Below are 12,390 nucleotides of genomic sequence, written 5' to 3'. Positions count from 1 at the left end.
TTACTCATAAGTCTCACACAGCAGATCTCTTCATCTCACTGCTTACCAGTTGAAGAAGCAAGACTTTTTTTTTTTTTTTTGTAACTGCACTTGAGGCACACCTTTTGGTTCCTGAATAAAACTGCTCTTTTTCCTCTAAACAAAAGTCTTCACCACAAAAATTTAGAAGCTCTCTTTCCTGCGTTAGGATTCGTAGGACTCTTCAGTTTATTTGCAGCTCCTGTTTCCAAAACTTACCATCACTCAACCTACTAAAGACATACACTAAAACTTCTCAAGAATTTGTCTCTTTCCTACCATTACCAACATGCGGGGTGGTTTAATCTGTATTCTCCTCTCATTACTGTTCCAGAAGTTCTTACAAGCTTTTAGAATCTCAAAAACTCAACTACGTACTGATGACACTGACCAGTTTCCCTCTGAATTCCACGGAGTAGTTGAACCAAGGTAAGAACTGGATATCCTACATGCCAGGGCAAGCTTCTCATTCGCAGGATTATGGGGAGGGGGGGCGCGGATATTTTGGAAGTGAGGACAGAGGAGAGCTGATAAACTCTTATTTCGCAGATTTCAGGGAGAACTGAATGCACCTGATGCCCACGTGGCAGAAGAGTTAGACCTGCCAAGTGCGGCCAAGCTAGACTGAGGCTGGGACTCAGGCAGGGAACCGGGAGACTCCGCCCAGTACAAGTACTCGCGCGCTCCCGTGAGAGCGCGCACGCGTACGCAGTCGTGTCTCGCGCAGGGTCGGGCCTGTCAGGCGGGAAATCTCGCGAGATCGGAGACTGGGATGACTGTCGGGAGGAGGGGAGTGGTGTTGGGGAAGGGGGGGGAAACCTGGGCAGCGGCCGGGCTCTGTGGCTTCAGGGCTCGGAGAGAGAGAGGGAGAGGGAGGGTGGCAAAGATAGTGAGTCGGTGCCGCCGCCTGTCTGAGGAGAGAGGAGGGGTCCCGCTTGCCTGTGCCCTTCGAGGGCCGAGAGCGCGAGGCACCCGCGAACCTCTGAGGCCTCCCGGCCCCTGGGGACCCCGCCCCGCCGCCGGCCGGCCGGCCCGCGGCCTCTCTTCCCTTTGTGAGCGCCCCCTTCCCAGGGGTGGTGGTGGTGGCGGAGAACTGTGCGTGGGCCCGCCCGCCAAGGGGCCGTGGCGGGGGACGAGAGGGCCTCGGCTGTGTGAGGACGGAAGGCGGCCGAGGCCCGGGTCGGTTCCCCCGAGGCGGCGGCGGCGGCTCCCAGCACTTCCCCGCGCCATCTTAGCTGAGCCCAAGCTCTGAGGGCGCCTCCTCGACCCCGGTCGTCCCCTCGCCCCCTCCCCCCCCCGCCCCTTGTCGCAGAGCTTGGGCTGGGCGGCTTGCTGGGGCTGGGGGGGGGGGCGGCGGTCGGTCGCCAGGCCCCCTCCTCCTTCTCCTCACTCCTAGTCCTCCAGCGTAGCGGCTACCCGAGCGCCGCAGGGGGCTGCCCCTGCCTACTCCGCCCCAGACCTGTCGGCGAAAGGGTAAGGGCACCTCTGCTTTGGGAAAGGGAGACATGGAGGGGGCGGGGAAATTCGGCCCACTCTGGCCTCTCCGAGAAGGGAGGTGGGGGTGGGGTAGGGAGGGAGACAAGGAGGGTCTGTGATTCTGTGGGTGGGGTGAAGAAGCTGGTGAGCTAGGCGCCCTCCAGTTTTGAGGGGCAAGAGCAATTACATTCCTCTTTCCTGAGGGTCACCGGAAGGGGTGGTGGAAGGGGATGTTTCTAGGAAGGTGTGGCTCTCTTGGGGAGACTGGGTTGCTGTGCACCCCGATTTAAAGGCGCGAGGTCCCTTTCCCTTCTGATCCTTCTGCTCCTCCCTTTCCTCCTTTGTAGTGTCTGTATTCTTGGGAAGGGTAGCCTGCTGAGTGGCTTCCACCCCGGCTAAGGAAATCTATACTCGTATAGGGGTGATGGAAGCGTTTCTCTCCCCCTACCCTTCCCCCCTTCCCCATCCTTTAGTCTACTGCAATGCTGCAGAAGTCCAAGGCAGTTTGTTCATACACAGGCCCATGTATACACTGAAGGGAGGGGGAGCTGGAGAGGGAAGTAATGGCGCTTCCCTTGGAAAGGTTACCCTTTTCCCTTTGGTTTTAAATCGATAACAGTACGGGTTTATAGTCTTCCCCTGAGATCTGTCCCTGGGAAGTGTATCTGTTCCTGTTGTTATTGTTGGGAGATACGGCCTCTCGGGAGGGACCCTGCCATGTTTGAACAGTTTTGATGTCTCTCTCGCTCTCTTTTAAACACTAGATTGACATTTTTTTGGGGGGAGGATGTTGGGTTTTTACTAGGATTCAAATAAAATAATTTTGTACACTTTCTTGTCCCTTTTTCTTTCTGTGACTTTAGTTCTTGAAGAATTATGAAAGATTAATGCATACAGACAGGCAGTCTAATGGACATTTCTCCCTGAGCTGTGAATTTTTAGGGTCCATACCATTTTGTATAACATTAGAATTGGAATTTTCTGAAAATGATTAGGTTACAAACCTTTCTGTAGGAATGCTTTTTTTCCTAAGGAAATGAGGGAACAGACACTAATTTGCCTAATTATGCTGTGATAGGATCTGTGTTATGTAGTCAATAAATCACTTTTTCACTTCTTTTGCTTCGTGTCAAATTTGTTTAAAACAAATCATCTTACTGTTTTACAGTAGTACTTGTTGGTTTTGTCCTTAGTAGAGTAGAAGTAAATAAAAATAAAAATTTTAACATTCTGCAAGTGTGTTGCCAAGTGCTTTTTGTGATCAGAGTAGTTTTGAAGTCTGTTCATACTTCTTTAAGTATTTAGATTTACTGATGAAGTGAGTTCAAAATGTTTCATATATGAATGTTCGAAGATTATTATTATTATTTTTTTTTTGCAAAGCAACAAAGACTAATATATGTATAGATACAGACTGTTTTGATATTTTACTAACAAGTTGTATTTGATGTTTAAGCTTTGCTTAGTGGGTGACTTATTTTAAAATACTTCCGAATGTCATGTATACTTAATGTTCATCAGAGCTTTTTTCGTGTGTTTGTTGCATTTTATGAAACCTGTTTCAAGACCGGGATTTAAAGATGTTAGTTTTAGTAGTGTTAGGCATTAATTTCTGTCCTCTCATTTGATGATTTTGATATTTCACTAATATGTTAAGTCAGTTTATTTTTCCTCAGAAAGTAGAATTCTTCTTGCTTGCTTTATTCCCTTTTTATTTTTATCTGAATTCATTTTGACTTAAACAGTACTTCTTATTTGAATCTTTTATTTTGTGGCACAAAGCTGCATGTTGTGGTGTGTAGAGTTTCTCTTTACATGGGAAATTCTGCCATAAAGTCTAATTCTTTATGTTATGGTTTGTTGTTGATAATTCATATATACTAGTATGTATAAACCCAAGCATACTGCTCAGCAAAGAGTGCCTGTTTTTGTCTTGGGAAAGATGCATGCAGAGATTTGTCAATAAAGGCTACAGAGCTTAAGGATGTATAGAGAATATAAGTAAACTACTTGCTGTATTTCAAAATGCATGCTAGAACTAAGAGATACTCTTAAGGACAACTAAGAAGAAACCCTGTTTTCCATAGCTTGTAGGAGTGCTAAAAGTGGTAACATATGTTCTTTATCAGTTAGATAAATTCATTATTTGGGAAGAACTGCCTGAGGGTTATTTCAGCTGACCTTGATGCCACTCTTAGGATACTGAGAGCTGTTAAGTTTGGGTTTGGTTGATTCCAGTTTAGTTTGGTACTTATGTTTCTAAATAGTTCACTACAAAATGGCAGTGTACATCACTTCCTGTTCTTTCACAACTGACTCTTTCTCTGGATTCCCTTTTAATGACTTAACTTTTGGCATTCTGATATCTGATGTGTTAATTTGGTTATAATTCTCATGTTTTATAAATGGAAGAATTCCTAAGAATCAACTGGGTTTAATAGCCTAAGATTATCTTGACAGTAACTAAACTTCCTTGCAAAACTGAAGGATAGTTTCTCAAACATACTTAAACTATGAGAGGTTTTAAAGAAATGTAACAGTGTACAGGACCAAAAATATGAGTGAACTGAATGGAAGATAATTATTGTATTTTCTATAATACAGATTTGGGAAGAACTGTGGATATGGCAATTAATTGATTATGTTTTAATATTAAGTGGGCTTTCTGTATATCAAGGCACATGCATATTTGGTCCCATGTTATGATGCAATTCCATTAATAGAAAAGAAGTTGACCAGAAAGACTAGGTGCTCTTTTAACATTTTAATTAATTAATCAATTGCTTTAAAAGTAGGCTCCACATGGAGCCCAACATGGGGCTTGAACTAATGACCCTGAGATAAAGACCTGAGCCTGAGATCAAGAGTCTGACAGTTAACTAACTGAGGCACCCCAAGACTGGATGCTGTTATCTAAACATAAAGAGTATACTTTATTTTTGGTATGTATTAGCTGTTGTTCAGGTCAGGATCATATATGAAAGAGTCTTTTCTGAAAAGCTTATTTCTGTAGTCGAATCTTGAATAAAATTGAAATCGTTCTGTTAAAGGGAGTGCCAGGTTATGTTTGTCTGCCTTTAGGTTTCTACATTTGTTCATGGCTAGATTATTTTTTTATATTCTTTAAGATTTCAAATTCTAAGATGTAAGTGAAAAAGATATAAACCTGTATTATTTTATTCCATTACATTCCATTTTTAGATTAAAGTATTTTAATATTTACTCAGTGATATTTAAACACAGCTACCCTTTTTTGTTTGTTTGTTTTATTTTTTATGTAAGCTATAGGCTGAAGGAGAGATTTGAACTCATGACCCCAAGATCAAGAGTTGCATACTCTACCGACTAAACCAGCCAGGTGCCTCTAAACACAACTACTTTTTTTTTTTTTTTTAAGACTTGATTTATTTATTTGACAGAGTGGACACAAGCAGATGGAGTGGCGGAGGGAGAGAGGGGAAGCAGGTTCCCCACTAAGCAGGAAACCCTTATTCGGGGCTCCATCCCAGGACCCTGAGACCATGACCCGAGCCAAGGCAGATGTTTTTAACCAACAGAGCCACCCAGGTGCCCCAAATATAACTTCCTTTAATTGGCCTCTAACTTATCTTTAAAGTTGAGAAGGGGCTGATTTTTCCTTTCAATAAACTTATTCAGTATAATAGTGTTATGCAGATTTAGAAGTAGATTAATTAATTCCATTTAAAAAGATATGCACAATTTAGTTTCTTTCTTTCTTTTTTTTTTTTAAAGATTTTATTTATTTATTTGACAGAGATCACAAGTAGGCCGAGAGGCAGGCAGAGAGAGAGAAGGAAGCAGGCTCCCCGTTCAGCAGAGAGCCCGATGTGGGGCTCGATCCCAGGACCCCGGGATCATGACCTGAGCCGAAGGCAGAGGCTTTAACCCACTGAGCCACTCAGGCACCCCCCCCTTTTTTTTAAAAGATTTTATTTATTTATTTATTTGACAGACAGAGATCACAAGTAGGCAGAGAGGCAGGCAGAGAGAGGAAGGGAAGCAGGCTCCCTGCTGAGCAGAGAACCTGATCCCAGGACCCTGGGATCATGACCTGAGCTGAAGGCAGAGGCTTTAACCCACAAAGCCACCCAGGTGCCCCTCTTTTTCTTTTTTAAAGATTTTATTTATTTATTTGACAGGCAGAGATCACAAGCAGGCAGAGAGGCAGGCAGAGAGAGGAAGGGAAGCAGGCTCCCCGTTCAGCAGAGAGCCCGATGTGGGGGCTCGATCCCAGGACCCCGGGATCAAGACCTGAGCCGAAAGCAGAGGCTTTAACCCACTGAGCCACCCAGGCGCCCCCACAATTTAGTTTCTGAGAGAAGCACTGAGAAATAATGGAATGGAACAAAATATTCTGATTTGCAGCCACTAATAATAATAGAACTGGCACTTAATATATCTTAATTTCACCATTTATTAGTTGTGTAACTTCTTTATGTAACTTTTTAAAGACTTTCCTCACCTATAAAGTGAAGATAGTACTTGCTTTATAAGATTGTTAGGTATAAATGGGATGACTCTTAAGTACTTAACATACTGCCTGATACATAGTAAGCTGTCAGTAAGTTGTTGCCAATCACATTAGCACTAGCTACTTAGTAAATGTTTACAAATGAATACAGGGAGTCTAATATTTAAGACTGAAGTACATTCCATACTTTTGATTTGGATTAATATATTTGGAGCTCAAAATATATTTTTGAAAGAAATGATTAGAATTTCTAATCAAGAGTAGCTTACAAAGTTTGTACTTATTGTGGACTACTACATAGTTATTGTGGATAAAGCCTATCTTAAAGAACGAAATTTTCTTTACCTTTGGTTCTTGATTTTTATATTTAAGAGTCAGTTGATGTCACTCTTCTTCTTCCTGGAACTTTTTTCACCTTCCTTGCTTTGAAGGCATCCAAAGTACTCCTGCTCTCCTGGACTTATTTTTATAGGTATCCTTTGTGTGTCCTTACCATGAAGTGCTTTGTATTCCACAATGCGTTAATTAACAAACATTAAGGGATGATCATATGCCAGTAAGACATAATCCCTGCCCTGGAGGAATTCTGTCTTTTCATTTTTTCCACCTCTTGAATATTTTCTTGAAGTAGGTACTTAGGAAAGTAAGAACTCCAATGGTTGTCAGTTCCTCTGACCCAGTGCTTTTCAAACTTTAGGTTGTGACTTATTAATGGCTTGTGAATTCAGTTTAGTAAAAACAATTTTTTTAAATGAAAAATAGTGGGGTGCCTGGGTGGCTTAGTTGTTGGGCGTCTGCCTTCTGCTCGGGTCATGGTCCCAGGATCCTGGGATCAAGCCCTTCATCTGGCTCCCTGCTCCTCGGGAAGCCTGCTTGTAAGTTTCCTCTCTCACTGTGTCTTTCTCCATCAAATAAATAAATAAATAAATAAAATCTTTTTAAAAATGAAAAGTAGTAAGAAATAACAATGTGGTATGTAAGGGTAAGCATTCTAATGAGAAACTTTTTTTTTGTTTTTTTTTTGCTGTATTTTTGTGTGTTCTGGATACACAGTTAAATTTTCTTGAAATTTCTTTTTCAACTCATCCTTTTAACTTGTTGTTTATTTATTTATTTATTTATTATAGTAATCTCTACATCCAGTGTGGGGCCCGAACTCACAGTCCCAAGTCATGCTTTACCACTGAGCCAGCTGGGTGCTGCAGCATCCTTTTTTCTTCGAATGTTTCTGAAGTATGATATTCTTGTTTGTTTTTTTTCTTTTTCTTCCAGTAAGTCTACTTTCAGTCCCTCCGATTCTATTCTGTAGTCTGTTTGGTAGTTATGTTATACATATTTACCTTTTTTAGGCCTCAGCCCTTGTTAGAGTACTGAGGACTCTGTCTGAAAGATCCTGGTTAGAGGGATGCCTGGGTGGCTCAGTCAGTTACGCATCTGTCCTCTGCGCAGGTCATGATCCAGGGTCCTGGGATCAAGTCCTATATCGGGCTCCTTGCTCAGCGGGGAGCTGCTGCAGCCTGTGCTTGTGCTTGATCTCTTGCTCTCTTTCTGACAAATAAAAAAAATCTTAAAAAAAAAAAAAAAAAGGATCTTGGTTAGGGTGCCAGCAATTTTGGGTGTGATGGTAACTTGGGTTTTTTTATATTGGTTTGTATATTCGGGAACCTGTGTTATCATATACCTGGAGTCATATCCTCTGTCTATGAGTACAGTTTCTTAGGAGTCACAGAATTTATTTTTCGGGCACCTGGGTGGCTCAGTTGGTTAAGTGTTGGGCTTTTGATTTCAGCTGAGGTCATGATCTCAGGGTCCTGGGTTGGAGCCCCACTTTGGGCTCCAGGCTCAGTAGGGAATCTTCTTCTCTCCCTTTGTGCCTCCCCCCAGCTCATGCTCACTCACTTGCTCGCTCTGTCTTTCTAAAATCTTAAAAAAAAAAAAACAAAAAACTTTTTTTTTTTTAAGATTTTTAAAAAATTTATTATTTATTTATTTGACAGAAATCACAAGCAGGCAGAGAGGAAGGCAGAGAGAGAGGAGGAAGCAGGCTCCCCGCTGAGCAGAGAGCCCGACGCGGAGCTCAATCCCAAGACGCTGGGATCATGACCTCAGCCAAAGGCAGAGGCTTTAACCCACTGAGCCACCCAGGCGCCCCCCCAAAAATTATTTTTTAAAAAAGGAAAACTTTATTTGAGAAAATGTCTTTTATTTTTATTTGGGCTATATGTGGATTTTAAAAATATTGCAACATATTTTAATAGGATTTATAAGGTGACTGTTTAAATATATTAAATAACTACATTAAGTATATTTTTAAAATTTGTGTGTTCAGTACATGACATCTTACCATATCCTCATATTTTGGTTGATGTTTTGAGTCCAGTTGTAGTAGTTAAGAGTTTCTAGTTCATATTTTTTTTCTTAAGATTTTATTTATTTATTTGACAGAGAGACCGCGAGAGGGAGTACAATTGGGGGGGGGTGGGAGGGGCAGAAGCAGGCTTCCCGAGGAGCAGGGAGCTACGTGGGGCTCAATCCCAGGACCCTGGGACCATGACTTGAGTCGAAGGCAGATGCTTTAATGACTGAGCCACTCAGGAGCCCCTTTAGTTTGTATTTTTGGTGGATTTCTTCAAATTTATTTCCACCGAGATTGAGAATTTCAGAAAAAGTTGATAAATAGCATTTACTAAACAGTTAAGTCAAGGTTTTTCATTTAAATTTAGCGTCACTCAAAATTGAGAGAGCTTTCTTTTTGCTGAAAGCATCCATGTTCTTGATTGTAAAGACTAAAATTATTTATTTACCTGTAACTGTACTTGATAACTGTACTTGATAACCTGAAACTTTACTCTTTATTGTTGCATAGGAACTCTGTATAGTGTGTGTGATAGTATTTGATATGCAGTGTTTGAGTAATCTCACGCTGTGCATATGGTAGATGATGACTGTGATGTATGGACCATCACATTATAGGAGTATGGTATTTGTTTTGTTTTCTGTGGAATTCAAGGGGGTTCTGAGTCCCAGAGGATCAATATAGCATGCTCATTTTCAGGTTCTTTACATTTTGGGTGGGGGAAAGTCATAGGGAGTGGGAGAAAGAAATCTTAAGCTGGCTGTGGCCAGATGCAGGGCTCAGTTTCACAACCCTGAGATGTGCTGAAATCAAGAGTTGAATGAATGCTTACTGAGAAACCCTGGTGTTGCTTAGATTCTTTACTTTGACATATAGTTGTTGGTGCTAATTTTTCTATTATCTAAAAAAGCAGAAATAATTTGAAAATAGAGTAATGAAAAGATCCTTCCTTTTCAGTTTAGGTACTAACAAATATTTTTGTGTATTATGTGTGAATGTTCAATTCTATAAAATAATGCTTTAAAACTTTAGAGTAAAGGGATTTTAGGAAGGAAAAGATGTGAAAATTTTCTGTTTAGGAAAGAAATGTCCTGTAATAAACTTGGTTATTAACAATGGAAAGTATACGGGGCCCCTGGGTGGCTCAGTGGGTTAAGCCTCTGCCTTCGGTTGAGTCATGATCCTCAGGGTCCAGGGATCGAGCCCTTGGGCTCTCTGCTTGGCGGGGAGCCTGCTTCCTCCTTTCTCTCTCTGCCTGCTTGTGATCTTTCTCTCTCTGTCAAATGAATAAATAAAATCTTAAAAAAAAATAGAAAGCATAGAATCTGGATATGTTTTTGTTTACATGACATTTTGCTTGAACTAATTATACATAAACATACAAATGTATAGTAAAGTGATTGGAGAGAACCACTGTTCAAGAATAGCATGGCTTGGAAGAAAATAAAAATACTGACATAATGAATTTTGTTTTTGTAATAATGTATTAGATAATTCCATAAGTTAGAAGAATAATTTTTTTTTAAGATTTTGTTTATTTATTTGACAGAGATCACAAGTAGGCAGAGAGGCAGGCAGAGAGAGAGAGAGAGAGAGAGAGAGAGAGAAGGAGAAGCAGAAGCAGACTCCCTGCTGAGCAGAGAGCCAGACGCAGGGCTCAGTCCTAGGACTCTGGTATCAGGACCTGAGCTGAAGGCAGAGGCTCTAACCCACTGAGCCAACCAGGTGCCCCTAGAAGAATAACTTTTATAAAAGTTTATTACTATAGTGAAAGATGTTATTCCAAAATCCTAAACAATGGATTGTTACCAGATGAATTTTTTCTTTCTCTGGCTGAATACATATAAAGTAGATGCTGTTTACTATTTAATAAGTAAGTAAATAAGGGTGGTGGGGGTTTCTTGGTTTATATTTTACTTTGATTTTGCATTTAGTAGTTTTAGTATTGGAATTGAATTTGATTTTGTGCCAGTAAGGAGGACCAAATGTGATTTTTGAAAAAACATTTTTTTAAATCAACAGGAATGGACCTACTTTGAAAGTTGTATGTTTTGAGAACTTTAGGTAGGAATCAAAAAACTTTTCTTTATCAGATTTGAAATGTAGATATTTTATTTTATTTTTTTTTAAAAATTAGTTTTTTTTGTTTATTTATTTACTTGACAGAGATCACTAGCAGGCAGAGAGGCAGGCAGAGAGAGAGGAGGAAGCAGGCCCCCTGCTGAGCAGAGAGCCCGACGCGGGGCTCGATCCCAGAATCCTGGGACCATGACCTGGGCCGAAGGCGGAGGCTTTAACCCACTGAGCCACCCAGGCGCCCCAAGACAGAGGCTTTAACCCACTGAGCCACATAGGTGCCCTGAAATGTAGATATTTTAATAATGTGTAATTCTTTAAAAATTTTGGATAATTCTGTTGGATAATTCTGTTGGATAATTACCCTTGATATTTTACTCTAAACAGCTAAATTTAACAGGCATCTAGTTAATTTAAAAGTCTTGGAAGTACAGATTTTCATTCAGCCCTCCAGGTGATGGTGTGGAATATATTAGGGTATGAATGGTGAAAGATGCACCTGAAATATGTTTTATGATGGTCTTTGAGGTGGTACATCCAGTCATTAACAATAAAATGATTCTATTTTTGAGATATGAAATGTTCATTAAGTAACAACAACAAAAAAATACTTTTGACAATTTGTTAAGGTGCACTATTATTCTACTAAATTATATTGGATTAAAGTTAAGTGGAATAGTATCCCAAAATTTAGTATCCATTATTTTACTCTATTTGGGTGGCACTGTGATATGAAATTAAAACATTTTTTGAAAGTGTTCTTTTTTTTAATGCTCTTGAAGCATAGTCATTAATATGGAAATCAAATTCAGTTTAATACTTTTGATATACTCAGGTTATAACTTACGTTTTATTGGTGTAACTATGAAAACACCAAATCAAAATACTAATTGATGAAATTTGAATTTAAACTACCAGAATAGGGTGCCTGGCTGACTCAGTCTGTAGAGCATGCAGCTCATATTCTCGGGGTCCTGAGTTCGAGCTCCACCTTGGGCGTGGATCTTACTATAAATAAATAAGTAAGTAAATAGGTTTGGAAGAAAAAATAAAGACTACCAGTTTAGCCAGTAAACTATATAGTTTTAGCTTTATCTTAATCAAAAGGAGATTCAGTAATAACACATGTATTTATTATAGATATTTGAGTCCTAAATTCTAGGCACTCTGCTGATCATAATGACATCTATTTATCATACATTTTGAGTGCTGTTTGCTAAGTATCGTGCCAGGATTCAAAAAAACAAGTAAGGCTTGATCTTTCGTTCAGTTTAGTAGGGATACAGACTTGGAAAGAAGTACATATGATAAAGTAGTGCAAGATTTCTCAACCATGGCAGTATTGACATTTTAGGGAGGATAATTAATTGTTTACATTATACAGTATACATATAGCGTGTCAAGCAAAAAAATGTCCTCTTAAAAGCCACTAACATTTTTGAACTGTTACCATAACACTACCTGATCTCTCCTGACAAATATACAACCAAAGCCAAAATTATTATATTTTGCTTATTTGCTTACAAACCAAGTCATCCTCAACATATCCTTTCCCCTACCTCTAGTATACCCCAACCCCATCAATTTCTCTGTTTTAATCTCTCTCAAATCCATCATATCAGCTCTCCCCCTCAGACTTGTGTAATAACCTTCTAACCAGTCTCTCTACATACAATCTCTTCCCATTTATTCTCCGTATCTCCAGAGTAATCTTTTTTTTTAAAGATTTTATTTATTTATTTATTTGACAGAGATCACAAAGAGGCAGAGAGGCAGACAGAGGTGGGGTGGGGGGAGCAGGCTCCCCGCTGAGCAGAGAGCCCCGTGGGGGCCCCATCCCAGGACTCTGAGATCACGACCTGAGCCAAAGGCAGAGCCTTAAACCACTGAGCCACCCAGGTGCCCTCAGAGTAATCTTTTTAAAACATAATCCTATCACACATTTGCTTTTATATTATTTTCATATCAGTTA

The 12,390-nt window shown here is 40.3% G+C and overlaps 1 protein-coding gene across 2 annotated transcripts in view; it reads left to right on the top strand.

Moving 5' to 3' along the window:
* Positions 1-847: 847 nt before the first annotated feature.
* The window catches only part of TAOK1 (TAO kinase 1), a 160,981-nt gene continuing 149,438 nt past the window's right edge, over positions 848-12,390 (top strand). For both annotated transcript variants that reach the window (XM_032848449.1, XM_032848450.1), the window contains exon 1: positions 848-1,491. The gene's annotated coding sequence lies outside the window, so the exon portion shown is untranslated. The remainder of the gene's footprint in view (positions 1,492-12,390) is intronic.

This window comes from Lontra canadensis, unplaced genomic scaffold (assembly GCF_010015895.1).
Source record: "Lontra canadensis isolate GAN:19392208 unplaced genomic scaffold, GSC_riverotter_1.0 scaffold204, whole genome shotgun sequence".
Lineage (NCBI taxonomy): Eukaryota > Metazoa > Chordata > Mammalia > Carnivora > Mustelidae > Lontra > Lontra canadensis.
Note: the sequence above shows the minus strand (reverse complement) of the source record. Positions and strands in the feature narration are given on the sequence as shown.